Source organism: Pogoniulus pusillus, chromosome 10, assembly GCF_015220805.1.
Source record: "Pogoniulus pusillus isolate bPogPus1 chromosome 10, bPogPus1.pri, whole genome shotgun sequence".
In the NCBI taxonomy this organism is placed as follows: domain Eukaryota; kingdom Metazoa; phylum Chordata; class Aves; order Piciformes; family Lybiidae; genus Pogoniulus; species Pogoniulus pusillus.
In genome coordinates, this window is record NC_087273.1 from 11,710,029 (window position 1) to 11,723,613 (window position 13,585).

Sequence of the window (13,585 nt, forward strand, 5' to 3'; positions counted from 1 at the left end):
CTCTGCTTTCCCAAACCAGGTTGGAATAACCTGTTAATGGCCTCAGCCTAGCATAAGGCAGAATTTGTCTCATGCTCTGACCCATCCATAGCACGGTGTACAAATGTGATCCCGAGTTGTAATTGTTTATATGGCTCCCTGGCAACATGCTCTTTCTATTTCCTTCCTTGCTGTTGTTTCTAAACGAGCCCAAGCCCTGTGCCTACGCACTCCCAGCCTTCAGCGGCTACAAGGTCACTCAGATTATCTTTGTTTCCTTTACTGGAGGCTGAGGTAATTCAGTTACTTCATATTTGCCTTCAGCAACAAGCACATGCAGGCAGTTACTAAACACTTTCTGCTCCCTCATTTCCCTCTACAGCACAAGGTCTTTATCTAAAAAATAAAATAAATCTCCTAAATATCTTACAACATAAAACACAATTTATATATTTTTAAGCTTTCCTTACTTAAAAACAATCCACCCATCCATACTCCAGTTCATATAAACAGCCCATGGTAATCAACTAGATCAACTGAGGATTCTACTTGATTTCCCAGGGAAGCTAATAGAAAAATAACTGTTCAAAGTTACATTCTATTTAACCTGAAAGCACTTCTTTCTTCTCTTCCTAAAACTAATTTCCTCATATCATTATTTTAAAGAATGACACTAATGGCTTTCCTTGATGATAACCTCTCTTTTTCTTCCTAGCAAGAAAATTTTAAATATTCACACTTCAATGATTTTGGAAAATTCTATTTCAGGTCTGTGTAAGAGAACTCATGCTCATGTTCAACAAGAACATACTGTTTGTAAAATGGAATTAGTTCATGGGCCTGGAAAGCAGCATCCCCTTTTCATCAAATAGTCTGATCCTATGGAGGCTGTAGCCAGGTGGGGGTTGGTCTCTTCTCCCAGGCAACCAGCAACAGAACAAGGGGACACAGTCTCAAGTTGTGCGGGGGGAAGTATAGGCTGGATGTTAGGAGGAAGTTCTTGCCAGAGAGAGTGATTGGCATTAGAATGGGCTGCCCAGGGAGGTGGTGGAGGCACTGTCCCTGGAGATGTTCAAGAAAAGCCTGGATGAGGCACTTAGTGCCATGGTCAAGTTGACTGGCTAGGGCTGGGTGCTAGGTTGGACTGGATGATCTTGGAGGTCTCTTCCAACCTGGTTTATTCTATGATTCTATGACCAGAAGAACAAGCCTGGCTGACTGGTTGCTGGCCTCAGCAGAGCCAACAACTACATATCACTTCTCAGAAGCACAAAACAGTACTGGCATGTTTTTTAAAGATAGCCAACAGAAATTAAGCTCTCAAATGAAATTGGAGAAAAAATACAGAATTATGTTTAGAGAGAAAATCAGAGATAGACATTACAAAGCGATTACTGCATCCCTGGCAAACCTCCTTGAATTTCCCCTCAACCCAAAAACTAAATCTATACTCCCCAGTCCTCCAATCCTTCCCCCTGCCGATGCCTCCACCATCCAAGAGGCCTAAACAAGCCTCTGGATGCCCCAAAACAGGCCTACTGCTTACATGTTCTTCCCCATAAAGTGGCTCCCACCAGACACAGGGCAGGAGAAGGAAAGGAGAATGAGCTGGTCTTCTTGTGAGTCTATAAAGAGATAGTAGAATTATGGGGTTGAATAAAAATCTTCTAGTCCCCAGGAGATTTTTAAGCCCTATAATTCTCAACCCGAGACAAGTACAAAATACAAGACTCTTTTGCCTCTTGTCCCTCAGAGCGCTTTCAGGGGATATACAGCTCAGCAGGCCATTTCTCCCCCAGTTACCCACTGCCTCAGCTGCAGTGAGGCTCAATAGAGACCAAGGCTTGCCTGCAGGCTGCTCGGCTGGACAGCCCCAAAAATATAGAGAATGTGCCTCCCACCTGAAATCATCCCACACATACTTTCCAGAACCAATACCAGCCACTGGCCATGGTTCTGGACAGCTCTGGAAATGAAAGGCTTCAGTGGAATTCTTCTGGTTTGTTCTGCTGGGCTAAATCAGTGTTTTCATGGGTGCTGGCTGGTAGAGCTTATTTATCTGTACCTTTGTCTTTGCACTGCTGAGTAGTAATTGCAAATCTCATTACTACCAAAGTGGCTCTTGGGGCTCGTGCACAAGTTTTTGCTTAATATTAAATCTAAATGAAAACCACACTAACAGGGACCAGTTAATAACAATTTATGACATGAATGCTCTCAAGAAGAAAAGCCACATCTTTCAAACACTTCTGCCAGTGCCACTGTGCAAATCAACAATTATCACCACATCATTTATAGGTAACGGGTTTTGTGGTTGCCAAGCAAGTGTAGTCAAGTGAGACCTTCCCTCTCCATCACCGCTGGCAATGAAGACTTAATGGGTTTGTGAAGCTTTATCTAAACAGGACAGCGTTGTGCAGATCCTTCAAATCATGTTCTTAGTGACACCTATAGTACCCCAGATGCAGCTGTCATTATTTAAAATATAATTCCACTGAAAAAGTGAAAGAAGGAATTGAAAGGAAGCCAAAATGCTTCCAAAAGCTATTTTAAATGTCTTGGCCACTCTATAAGGCTCACTTTTTCTGTAAATACATAAAGGTACACACTGAGTGGCAGGCTGACTCTTTAAGCAAATTGTAGTGTTCACAGCATAAAAGCCTTGGAGTCTTGAAACAAAGTGCCTTGCTTTTAACATGGGTGGGCTCCAAAACAGTGAAGTAAAGATTAGCACAGCTGTGACCAACACAAAGAAGAGCATTGCAGGTGGTGTTCTCATCTCACTGTTCTTCATTCCTATCTTAAGATCTGATATTAAATCTCTGCATAGGTTAGAGAGATTTTCACTGAACCATTAGCTCAGTTATTGTCAGCTCTGCTTCTCTATCTCTCACAGCAATTTATATTACTGATCAGAAAATTATGCTGAGGGAGTTACTTAGTTTTCCAGGCTTTTCCATTTTCTGGGAATATAATGAATATAGAAGCCAGCAGAAGAACAAAAAAAAAACCCAACAGTTTCTTTTGCTGAGTTTGAAGAGGTTTTTGCCTGCATTTTAGCTTCTTCAGAGTCTTAGATGCATTTTACATATTTTAAATCAGCCAGTGATACTCCCCCTCTAGCACCATCACCAACCATTATGTGCTGCTTGTGCTATTCAAAGGAACCGCAATACCCCTGCAAAGAGCCTTCTGTCATTGCTTTCTCTTACAAGCCAGAGAATACTTTTATTTCTGACCATGTCAAAAAATTAACACAGTAGACCAAATAAATTGTCTTGGTTCTAATTTAAATTTCCAGAGACTCAAATAAATTTGATAGAGCCAAATAACAATTTATAGAGTGCCCTTCCCTCTTCCCCCTTCTTTTCCCAAAAAAAAAGGAACTAGATGTAGAGAAAGAAAAAGGTAAGCACACCCAAACAAATAAGTCTCACTCGATTTGGAAGAAAAAAAGAGAAGGTTTAACAATAAATTAAAAAGGAAACTGAGGCAGGGAAGTTACTAAGGTATAGGGAAGGGAAAACAAATACAAAATGTGTAGATACAACCTGATTTTGATGGTACTGGCTTTGTTCACCTCGTGGGTGACGGTCATGTGGTAAAACAAAGAGGAACAGGGTGGTGATGCTGGTAAGCATAGAGGCAGGGAGCACAGAGAGAGAGAGAAAAAGGAAGTCCCCCTGCTTTTATGGATTTTTAGACAGGAAGGGGGAGTGGGCTAGCCATCACCTGGTAGTGTTCAGACTCACCCCTGGGGAGAGGTCAAGACCACCTAGGGTCAGGTTCAAGGTTACTCCCCCTGGAGGGTTAACCCTGTACAACAAGCCAGAGAATACTTTTATTTCTGACCAGGTCAAAAGATTTCACAGACCAACCTGTGAAATACAATCTCCATCCATTCTGGATTTCAAGGCAAGGTTGGACGTGGCACTTGATGCCACGGTCTAGCCTTGAGCTCTGTGGTAAAGGGTTGTACTTGATGATCTATGAGGTCTCTTCCAACCCTGATGATACTGTGATACTGCACCAGTGCTTATTACACTATAGAAGTGCGACACTAACAATTGTGGAGCTCCGTGAACCAGACCATGTGAAACCCATCCACAGACTCTCAAAAACCCTGATGGTGGGAAGGAGGGGAAGTCACATCATGCTCAAGTCCTGTAGCATCTACACATCAACCACCCATGCAGAAACAATTTCCTTTGGTGTTTCATATTAACTGGTTTTAGTTTTGTGGTTGGTGTTGCCTGTCTCAATAAGGAAAACATGGAATCTCTGCAGCATATTTATGTCTGAATTATGATAATTTCTGGTTTTCATCTTTTCCAGGCCTTTCCATATGAATAAGAAGCTTGGATGCTGTCTGAAGACAAGAAGAAACTTTCAGAAGTGGGAAGATGAAAACTGTGGAACAGATAATGAGATCTGCTTATATAATTCTTCCAATATCAAATGAAAAATACTTAGAAAAGATACAGTCATCGGCCTGAAAATGCATAAATTAGTAGTACAAACCCACTGAGAGGGTCAAGATCTTTTCCAGGAATACATGAAAAGCCAGCAATTCTCTAATTCCAACTGGAGCAGGAGGTAATGCTTATTCAGAGATTTTTTTTTTTTTTGTTTAAAATACTAACATTATTTAAAGGTTATAATGAAACTTTTTCCAAAGCCTCCTCTAAAAACAACTTAGAAACCAGTAGAGTGCCCTATCTAGAAAACAAACAAGCAAAGCCCCCCCCCCCAGAAAACCACCACGTTTCCAGAATAATCAATATGACAAGTACAGAAACTTATCTGAAATTATTTAATTGGCCATTATAACAACTGCAGATTTGTTGACAGAGGAGGCAATTTTATGAACACTTCAGAACTTTGGAAGTTTCTATCAAATTTGATTGTAAAAATGAGTCAAAATTAGTGAGAGGCTCATGTTTAAAGTCAGCTAGCTTGGTTCTCAAATAAGTCTGAAAATGTTTCCTTTGTGAAAGCATGTTTATGAAGAAAGGGATTTTACATTAGTTTCCCTGAGTGTAAAAGAAGTGGGTGTTAATCATTCTCTGTGAGGAATCATGAAAGAGAACCTGAAGGCATTCTACAGGGTGCTGTGGAGAAGGAAGATGTCTAAAGTCCTGTGCACTGCTTGAAGCAATAGCATCACCACAAAAAGAATGAGTGAACTTTATTCCCATCTAAGGAAACAGGACATGACATGGCAAATGAAAAGCATGGAGCTGGGAGGTGTATTTATGTGCAGAGATTCAGCTCACCTGAGACATGATTTCATCTGGTGTTTAAAGACTATGGTTCTGCTGTAGGGCATTTAAGGCTGGTTTTGATGAGTCAAAAACTTGTTGCAATTTTACCACTGCCCAGCAGAAGAGACCCAAAGAGAATTCTTTCATTTTCTGTGTTTTCCTATCCCTGGTTAGCAGACCTACTTGTTTCCCTCAATCCTGTAGAATTCAGATAGGAAATAAACCTCCACACAGGGTCTTTTACCTTTTAGGGCAAAATCTGGAGGACTTGGGCCAACTTTGGAATGAAAAGGCAGCCTGACTTTCCTATATCCCTCCCAGTGAGCTATGCAGCCCATACTGTTATGGTTCTGCTTTTGAAATCCTCTTTCTTTATACCTTTATGAATTTACAATGCAGGTAACTAGGAAAACATGAAGATACTGTGTATCACAAAACCAAAGTAATCAAAACTGTGAAACATTACCCACAAAAGAGAGGCATGGGCCTGCTCAATCAGGTCCAGAGGAGGGCCACAAAGATGATCAGAGCACTGAAGCATCTCTCCTATGAAGACAGGCTGAAGGAACAGGGACTGTTCAGCCTAGAGAAGAGAAGGTTTCAGGGAGATTGCAGAGCTACATTTTAATATCTCCAGAGAACCTACAGAAAGGCTGTGGAGGGCCTGTTTAGAAGGGCTAGTGAAAGGATGAAGAGCAGTGTTTTTAAACTGAACCAGGGTAGATTCAGGTTGGACATTAGGAAGATTTTTTTCACAATGAGAGTGATAAAATCCTGGAATGGGCTGCCCAAAGATGTGGTTGAGGCCCTGACCCTGTAGGCACTCAAGATCGGACTTGACATGGCCCAGGGCAGCCAGATCTAGGTGGAGCTGTCCCTGCTTATGCAGGGAGGTTTGTGCAAGGTGATCTTTGAGGGTTCCCTTCCAAGCCAATGCAATCTGGGAATCTGTGTCACTTATTCAAGCATTTTAGTGAATAATCTGTCCCAAAAATATTTTTATGCATTTAAGAGCCACTTCTATATTTCATATTCAATTTTAAATATAAAATTTGATTAAGAGTTCTTACACAGACCTTGAGGATGTCAGTCTTCACTGAAAAGTTAGAAAGACTGTTCTGCTTGTACAAATATGTTACAAAATCAAAACTCTAGCACCAAAAGCCTGAAAAACTAGATATTTTATCTATTAAATAGAAAGTGAAGCCCAACAGATCTGTCTATTCCAGCAAAACTTCATGCTGTATTCATCTTGCCACCAGATAGTATCTTTCAAAAGGTACTCACCTAATGAAACCATAAATCCAGCTTAGCTGATAGGTAGGTACATAGAAAATAGCCAACATTTCTGCAAGAAATAAGAATTCAAACCCAGCAGTAGCTATTACACTTGATTTAAGGAAGCTTCAGATCTTTAGGAGCACACAGCCTTCATACCTGCCACTGACTTCTAAGCACACACTAGCACAAAACAGAGCACTAACTCCACTATGGCCTGTTTGGGTTCTTTTATTTCTCAAATAAGGAGTTCAGAAACCTGGTTTCTAATAAATCACTAACTCCACTTTATTCTACTTTATGGTTGCCAGCATAGCAAACAATTAAGCTATCCTAGATTCTTCATTTGTAAGTAGATAGAACTGCCAAATGCAAGGAGGTGGAGAAAACAGCAGATTTGGGGGAGGGAAACAAGGATGTGTATATGTAACTCCAGAAAGATTATTCTATGGAAAGAGACCGTAAATTCTGATGCCTTCACATAGTATTATCCAGCCTCCTTGTTCTCCTCTTCACTACTGTCTGGTTACAGGGTTGTATGAGAAAATCAGTTTATCAAAACAAATCACTTAGCAGCTATGGGGGAACAGAGCTTGTGTTGAACAGCTACTTGCTTTGCTCTGCCTTTACTGTAACTTTGCCAGAAACGCTATCAATTTTATACTTCACTATAATACAATCTGGAATGGAAAGGCACAGGGTATCAGTTATGCTGCTGCCTACCACTCACAAGAGCTGCACAGGCAGTGAGAAAAATCACCAGATTACAGGGCCAAATAGTGAGCTTGAAAAGCATTACTTCTGTGTGCCCTGTGGCAAGACCAGCTGTACATATGCTATTCCTGACATGGATTTCTGCAGCCTGCGCTTAAAGACTGCAGAGTCTGACTGAGATTTCAGTCTTTCCAATCTATGCTGGCAGTTCAGTACCCTCATCTTTGAAAAGTCCTAGTGATTACCTCTATATTTTCTTCACTTCAATTTAGGCCTGCTCATTCTTGCTTTACCAACAGCAGTCAGGCAGAACAAGTCATTCCCTTTCACCTTGCAAGTCTTTAAACACATGCAAATGATGGATCCTCTCAATCTTATCTTCTTCAAGCTAAAAAACAACCTTTTTCTTCATTTATACTCACAGGATGTTCCCACATTTCCAACAACCCTCTTATCTTCCCTATATACAATCCTCAACTGGTACACAGCTTTCTTGGACTTTGGTAGCCAAATTCTCTAGGATTTGGTACCTGATAGTATAGCCTTAATAACAGAAGAATTCATTCATCATCCTCCCAGGATCTCACTTATGTCCCCCAAGAAGTCTTCCCCTGAAACTGTTGTCTGCAACCCCACAAATGCTACACAGCCAGCTCTCTCCATGCCTTTATTATTCCTAGGCATAGTGTTCTGCATTTGTACCTGTTGATAACCCTCTTTTCATACTACACCTCCAATTTGTCAAGATCATTTCAAATCCTAAGTTTTTTTAATTCCACTGCAGAGTTGTGCCACTAGTTTTGTCATTAACAAAACCAGCATAGTTTTCATCCCTGTCCTGTCCCCAGAAACACTCTGTGCTTTTACACAGAAATAATAACAGCTTCCTGCAGACTTCCAGAAGTAGTTGTCAGAGTGTTACATCTATGCATAAAAAAAAAAAAGACAACTGAATATTGATAAATATAATCACATTTTGTATCTTATTCCTGGAAAAATCAGCTATTTCAGAATACACAGAGAGAGAGAGAAAGAGAGGGAGACTTCAGAAGAAATACTGATGGTTGGAGGCCTCTTTATCTCTCCAGGTTCCAACAGACACTCAAACTTGCACAGGAGTGTAGTGCCAGCCATGAAAGCCACAAGGACAAATGCCTCTGAAAGTTCCCAGAACAACTGGAGGAAGTGACTATGAAAATTAGGGAGTTGTACTGACCAGGGTGTCAGGCAGGAGTCTACATGGCTGTTCCAGCAGTAGTCAGTAATGATAAGGGTCCTTGAGGGAATTAAAGCCTCCAGCTGACTGCGCTGGCTTGTCTTCTTCCTTTTCTTTCATCAGCTGCAACAACTAAGAACTTATTCAGTATAAAAGACACTTGAACTTTCCTTAAAAGACACAGATTTGAAGACCACAAAGGTGAAAAAATAAACTAATCTAGTTTGCCTCGGACTTTTTTTTATCCAAATACGCTTTTGGCTGCTAGTCTGTACTCTGACTCAGTGTCTGTGTAGGTAAATGGTGTAGAGGCTGACTCATAGAGAACAGTCAGTCCCAGGCAACTTGTGTCTGAAGAGAATATTTAGTAAAATCTCATCTTTTATTTGTCATCTTGTCCAAGCTCAGTACGATCTGACAAATAAGGTAAACTGTTATTCAAATGTTTGGGTTTTTTTTAATATCAAAACAAGGGTCTCTAGTCAGAGGCAGTTTCAAATATCTATTGTTAGATCATCAAAATACAGAGATAGTTTTTTTCTGATTTGCTGTTTTGACTACTAAATACTTGCCACTCATTTAACAAGGCTACACCACAAAGCATATCTGTTTCTCTGCCCTCCACAGATCAACTTCCACAGCCACTTCAACAGGACGGCTCCCTCAGGATGCAGCCAAACCAAGGAAGGTTGCAGCCAGTCCAAGGAAATAAACAAAACTAGCAAGTTGTCTGTAAAACAAGTCTGATAATCCTGGTTTACCCAGCGCCACCGAAGCTCTGCCCTTCCACCTGAGCTGTCCAGACACTGACAGACTGCTGCAACAGACTAAAAATTGCAAAGTAGGACCCAATATACTTTTTTTTAATTCATAACTGTCACTGTATTTGCCTGCTGTTACTTCTCTGCTATCAGCTTCCCTATCCTGTCTTTACTCCCCCTAGAGCATATGTGAGAATAAGAAACAGAACACTAAGGTAAGTAAATATAAAAATGCTAATGTCAGTATGGAAATCAAAGTTTTTGAAGGCCACCAAGTCAAGAAACCCCAAAAGTCCAAGCTCAGCTTTATAATCACTTGTTTTATATTCCAGGCTGCAGTGTACTTAGGTTTGCCCTGCTCCTTTGGGCACACAGAGCACAGATTACTGATCACTTACAGTTTCATTCAACCATCTATTATTTGCATAGCCTGCATTTATTGATAAACACAGACCTCAGTTTTCCTCCATCTGAAGGCTCAGCAGGTTTGGCAACTCGACAGCAAACTTGCAGGTGCTGTCCAGAGGTTGTGGCCAGAGCTTCGGTGACTCCATTAGCTAAGTGATGACAATATCCAAACACGTGCTGGTCAGCTGGACTCAACAGCCAGAGTGACTCTGTTTCCAGCTACAAGTCGTTGTTAAATTAAACACATTCCTCCTGTTGTCTCATCATCTTCCTTGTACCCAGGATTCATTTATAATGTTCTATGTCTCCAATGTTTTTAAAAGAAACTAAAACAAAGCTCAGACAGTGCAAATATTTTCTCCTCACAGCCAAACACCTACTATTACTTATTTCAGATCAGTGAACATATCAATCATTGGAATCAACTGCTCAAGTGCCATCACATCTTGTACTGAAAATGCAGTTTAGTTCCAGAGAAACTTGATCCAAGCACCTCCACCTCACCTTAGCTGCTCTGAGTTAATGATGAAAGACACTTCTTCCACCTGAAGACAGTACAAATTAGCCTGAAGAACAAAAAACACACTATTTCCCATCCTTCTGAGCTTTCACACAGACTAACAAAACAACTAAGCCCATAATTTGCTTGATGCTGTAATCTGGGGAAACAGACTCCAGGTCAGTGTTACAGTTCCACTGGCTATAAAGGGCCAGTCATGGAAATCGACAGCTATACTGTAGTCTCTGCCATGGCATGAAGTCAGCTCCAAGCCGACTTTAAGCTGGAAACCAGAAGCAGATATGGTCACAAGAAGGCCAAACAGATCAACCTGCATTGATCTCTGTGCTGGCAGAACTCTGCTGCCTGCCCAGCATCCTGCTAAGGTGGCAGCAGTCTGCTACAGTGGTTACCCATATTTTTCTCTGTGTTTCTGGCTAATCAGGAAAGGAACAGACACTATTCTAACTATCATTTTAAAAGCCACAACATTTTGCAGGGCTGTACTTCAAAAAAATCTTACAAACACACCTTGGCTTGGGCTACTACTGATAGTGTTGTCTGGTTTGGGGTTGGTTCATCTAACACTAATAACTGATTCTTACCTGGCAGAAGACAGTTGATGCTCTTGGATGATTAGCCTAGATACTAATCATCTGAAACCTTTCCTGTGAAGCATCTTATTTTGCATTCTTTTTCCTCCTTTCTTTTCCTCTTTTCTTTCTCCATGTGAAAGACTTTGCTGTCATCAGATCACAATGCAGCATCTTTAAGTAGCAAAAAGAAGCTTCACTCAGCATGCTGCTCCTCCTACTTTTTCTCCCATGAGAAGAAAGCCGTTTTGAAGGAGAAAATGTGATTGCAATATCTCTACAAGGGAAAAAAAAAACAACAAACAAAAAACAACAAAAAAAAAAAACCTACTAATAAGCAAGTTACAAAGTTTCTGAAAAACTGTGCTTGTGAATGTTCCAGTCTAATTTTTCAGATGTTTGAAGCCTTCAGAAACCCGAAAGTATTTGCTGTCTCCACTTGGAAAATCTCTTATCACTGATAAAGGTCACTTCTCAATTCTTCTAGTCACTCTCCCTGCCCACAGTTGTGCTCGTTAGCTGAGCTGTTATCTATAAAGACATATGACAGTTTGCTTTCTGAGGTAAACCAGGAGCATCTATTTACTTTGTGGCTTTACTTGCTGTTCCTATCACTCTTTACCCCACCTCACACCATTTACCAAAGCTGCCAATACTGCGAGTTGGTTTTCTTCGGGTAAAGTAGAAAAGGAGAAAACCTGCTGGGAATTCATTTGTGTCTTGCTGATGAGAATGCTGAGCCCAAGGGGAGACAACACTGCATCAGATACTTAGTATCTCAACACCATCTACAAAACAGTCCACTTAACCGCATGTTCCTTCAGGGTGTGGAACTTGACAAAATAAGTAGAACTTCATTTTAACTCTGGTGTTGCTCTTCAGCAAGTGAAATGCAGCGCAGGTAATACTTAAATTTCAGCACGTTGTCAGTGTGATCGAAGGTAATCATCACAGCAAGTGGTTAACACTGGCACAGCGATCCTGCATGTGGCAGTGCAGCGTGCAGAGTCTTTTCTGGCTGGCTGTAGTGTGCAGTACAAGCTCCTAGGACAGAAGTAACAGGATCACTCAGAAATAGCTGCATTTCCTACTGCGTGGTAGGTGCATCCACACAGAACCACAGGAAACGTTAAGACTGTACCAACTAAACTAGCCCAAGTCAAGGGAGACACACATATATTCTGGTCAACTTCACCTTGTATTTCAGCTGCTGCTTCAGCCATTCTTATTCTAATCATGGCAAAATAGGATCTAATCTATTATCAGATTGACTTGAAAGAAAACATTTTGATGGCATCTGGTACTTTTCAGCATTTCAAAGTCTCGACACAGTCTTGCAGTTATTGATTTTCTTTTTTCCTCTGGATGTTTTTCTTGTTAGAAACGTACAGTTCATTGCACATTCGCCTAAATGCCAGGGAAAAAATTCTCCATAGGCTTAGAACACTTTTTCTTTCATGTGCTAACAAGCGTTTTTCCTCAGGCTGATTAACACACCTTTAAAACATTCCAAGCAGGCATCCTTTCTTCACTTTCACACCTCATACCAAAAATCTAGTCATGCACTTCGTGGCTCAGCCCCAGTGAGCCTCAAGAGACCATAAATCAGTTGTGTAATACCTAAGCCAAACTTTGTTTATTCTCCCACTGCATGCATTGAACTTCATTTTAAGAAGAGCTGTGTTACCTTGTTCAATGGCTAAAATTGCAATTGGAAAGCTTACTGATGACACAATATGTCTTATACTTACCAGGGACAGCCTTTTCTCACTTGGCTACTGTCCCTTTGCCCCTCTAATCCAAAAAGGAAAGACTTATCTCCTGCCTCAGCAACAAGCCATAGATTTATTTCTCATGACATATGCATTTTTTTTCAGCTGCTTTACAAATCTCCAGCAACATCAGTAAATGTCTAGACTGCATTCCAAATGCTACCACACACTTTGTGGGACTTAATTTACAAACACTCCTTTTCCAAGGTGTATCTCATACCAAGCATCTAAACAGTTGTGAGTTTTCATCTGTTTCTCTCACCCCACTAACTAAATGAGCAGAGGTGATCTACTTCATTGAATGATACTCTGTATATAAGCAGCTGCTATCAGGAAAGGTCATCTAAAGAATCAAGTCCACAAAGAGAAAGTGGCAAGGAAACAAATGATTACATATCATAACTTTCCCATTCTCTGCTTTGGTTTGGGCAACTAGTTTTGCTAGACATTTTCAGACTAGCTCTAAGGGAGCAGCTTCAAAACCAAGGTGACATATAGCTGCAGGTGGCCAGTTTAACATTGGCTGAGGTTGCTATTGTTACGAATACCTGCTACAAACACCTACATAGTACCAAGCTCAGAAATGCGCCAGACATCACTCAGCTGTAAGCAACATGAAACAAGGGTCTAACCTTGGCCTTGTGACTACTTTCCTCTTTACTTGTGTAGTATGTCAACGTTTGGAAGTCAGAGATGTAATGTAGGCTGCTTACTATCAAGCTCTCAAATAAGGCACTATGGTACTGATAATTAATACCCTTTGGCAACAGAAATGATGTTCAAACTGCCTATGGAGGGTGAGGCTACAGTATCTCTCCTAACCAGTGTCAGCACCAAAACTCTGAGGAATAAAAGATGATTTGTTTCTCAGTGTGTTTTCAGAGCTGACACGCTGTGATTCTGCTTATGCATACCAAAGATTATGAGCCCAAGCTAAAATGATGAACAGAAGGATGGGGAAGCAGAGCAGCTACCTTGCCAGGAAGAGAATTAAAGATTGCCTTTGTGTAATCAGCCTGGTAAATTAGAGAGCAGGAGGCAGCTTCCCATAACTGACTTGAAAGACTGTGGGAATAAGTACTGCCTGAGCTGAAAGGCAGC

General features: G+C 40.9%; 1 long non-coding RNA gene across 1 annotated transcript in view; it reads left to right on the forward strand.

The window, feature by feature from the left end:
* The window catches only part of LOC135178737 (uncharacterized), a 36,974-nt gene extending 26,996 nt beyond the window's left edge, over positions 1-9,978 (forward strand). The window contains exons 3-4 of the long non-coding RNA XR_010303718.1: positions 4,315-4,575; positions 9,079-9,978. This is a non-coding gene — a long non-coding RNA (uncharacterized LOC135178737). The remainder of the gene's footprint in view (positions 1-4,314; positions 4,576-9,078) is intronic.
* Positions 9,979-13,585: the final 3,607 nt, after the last annotated feature.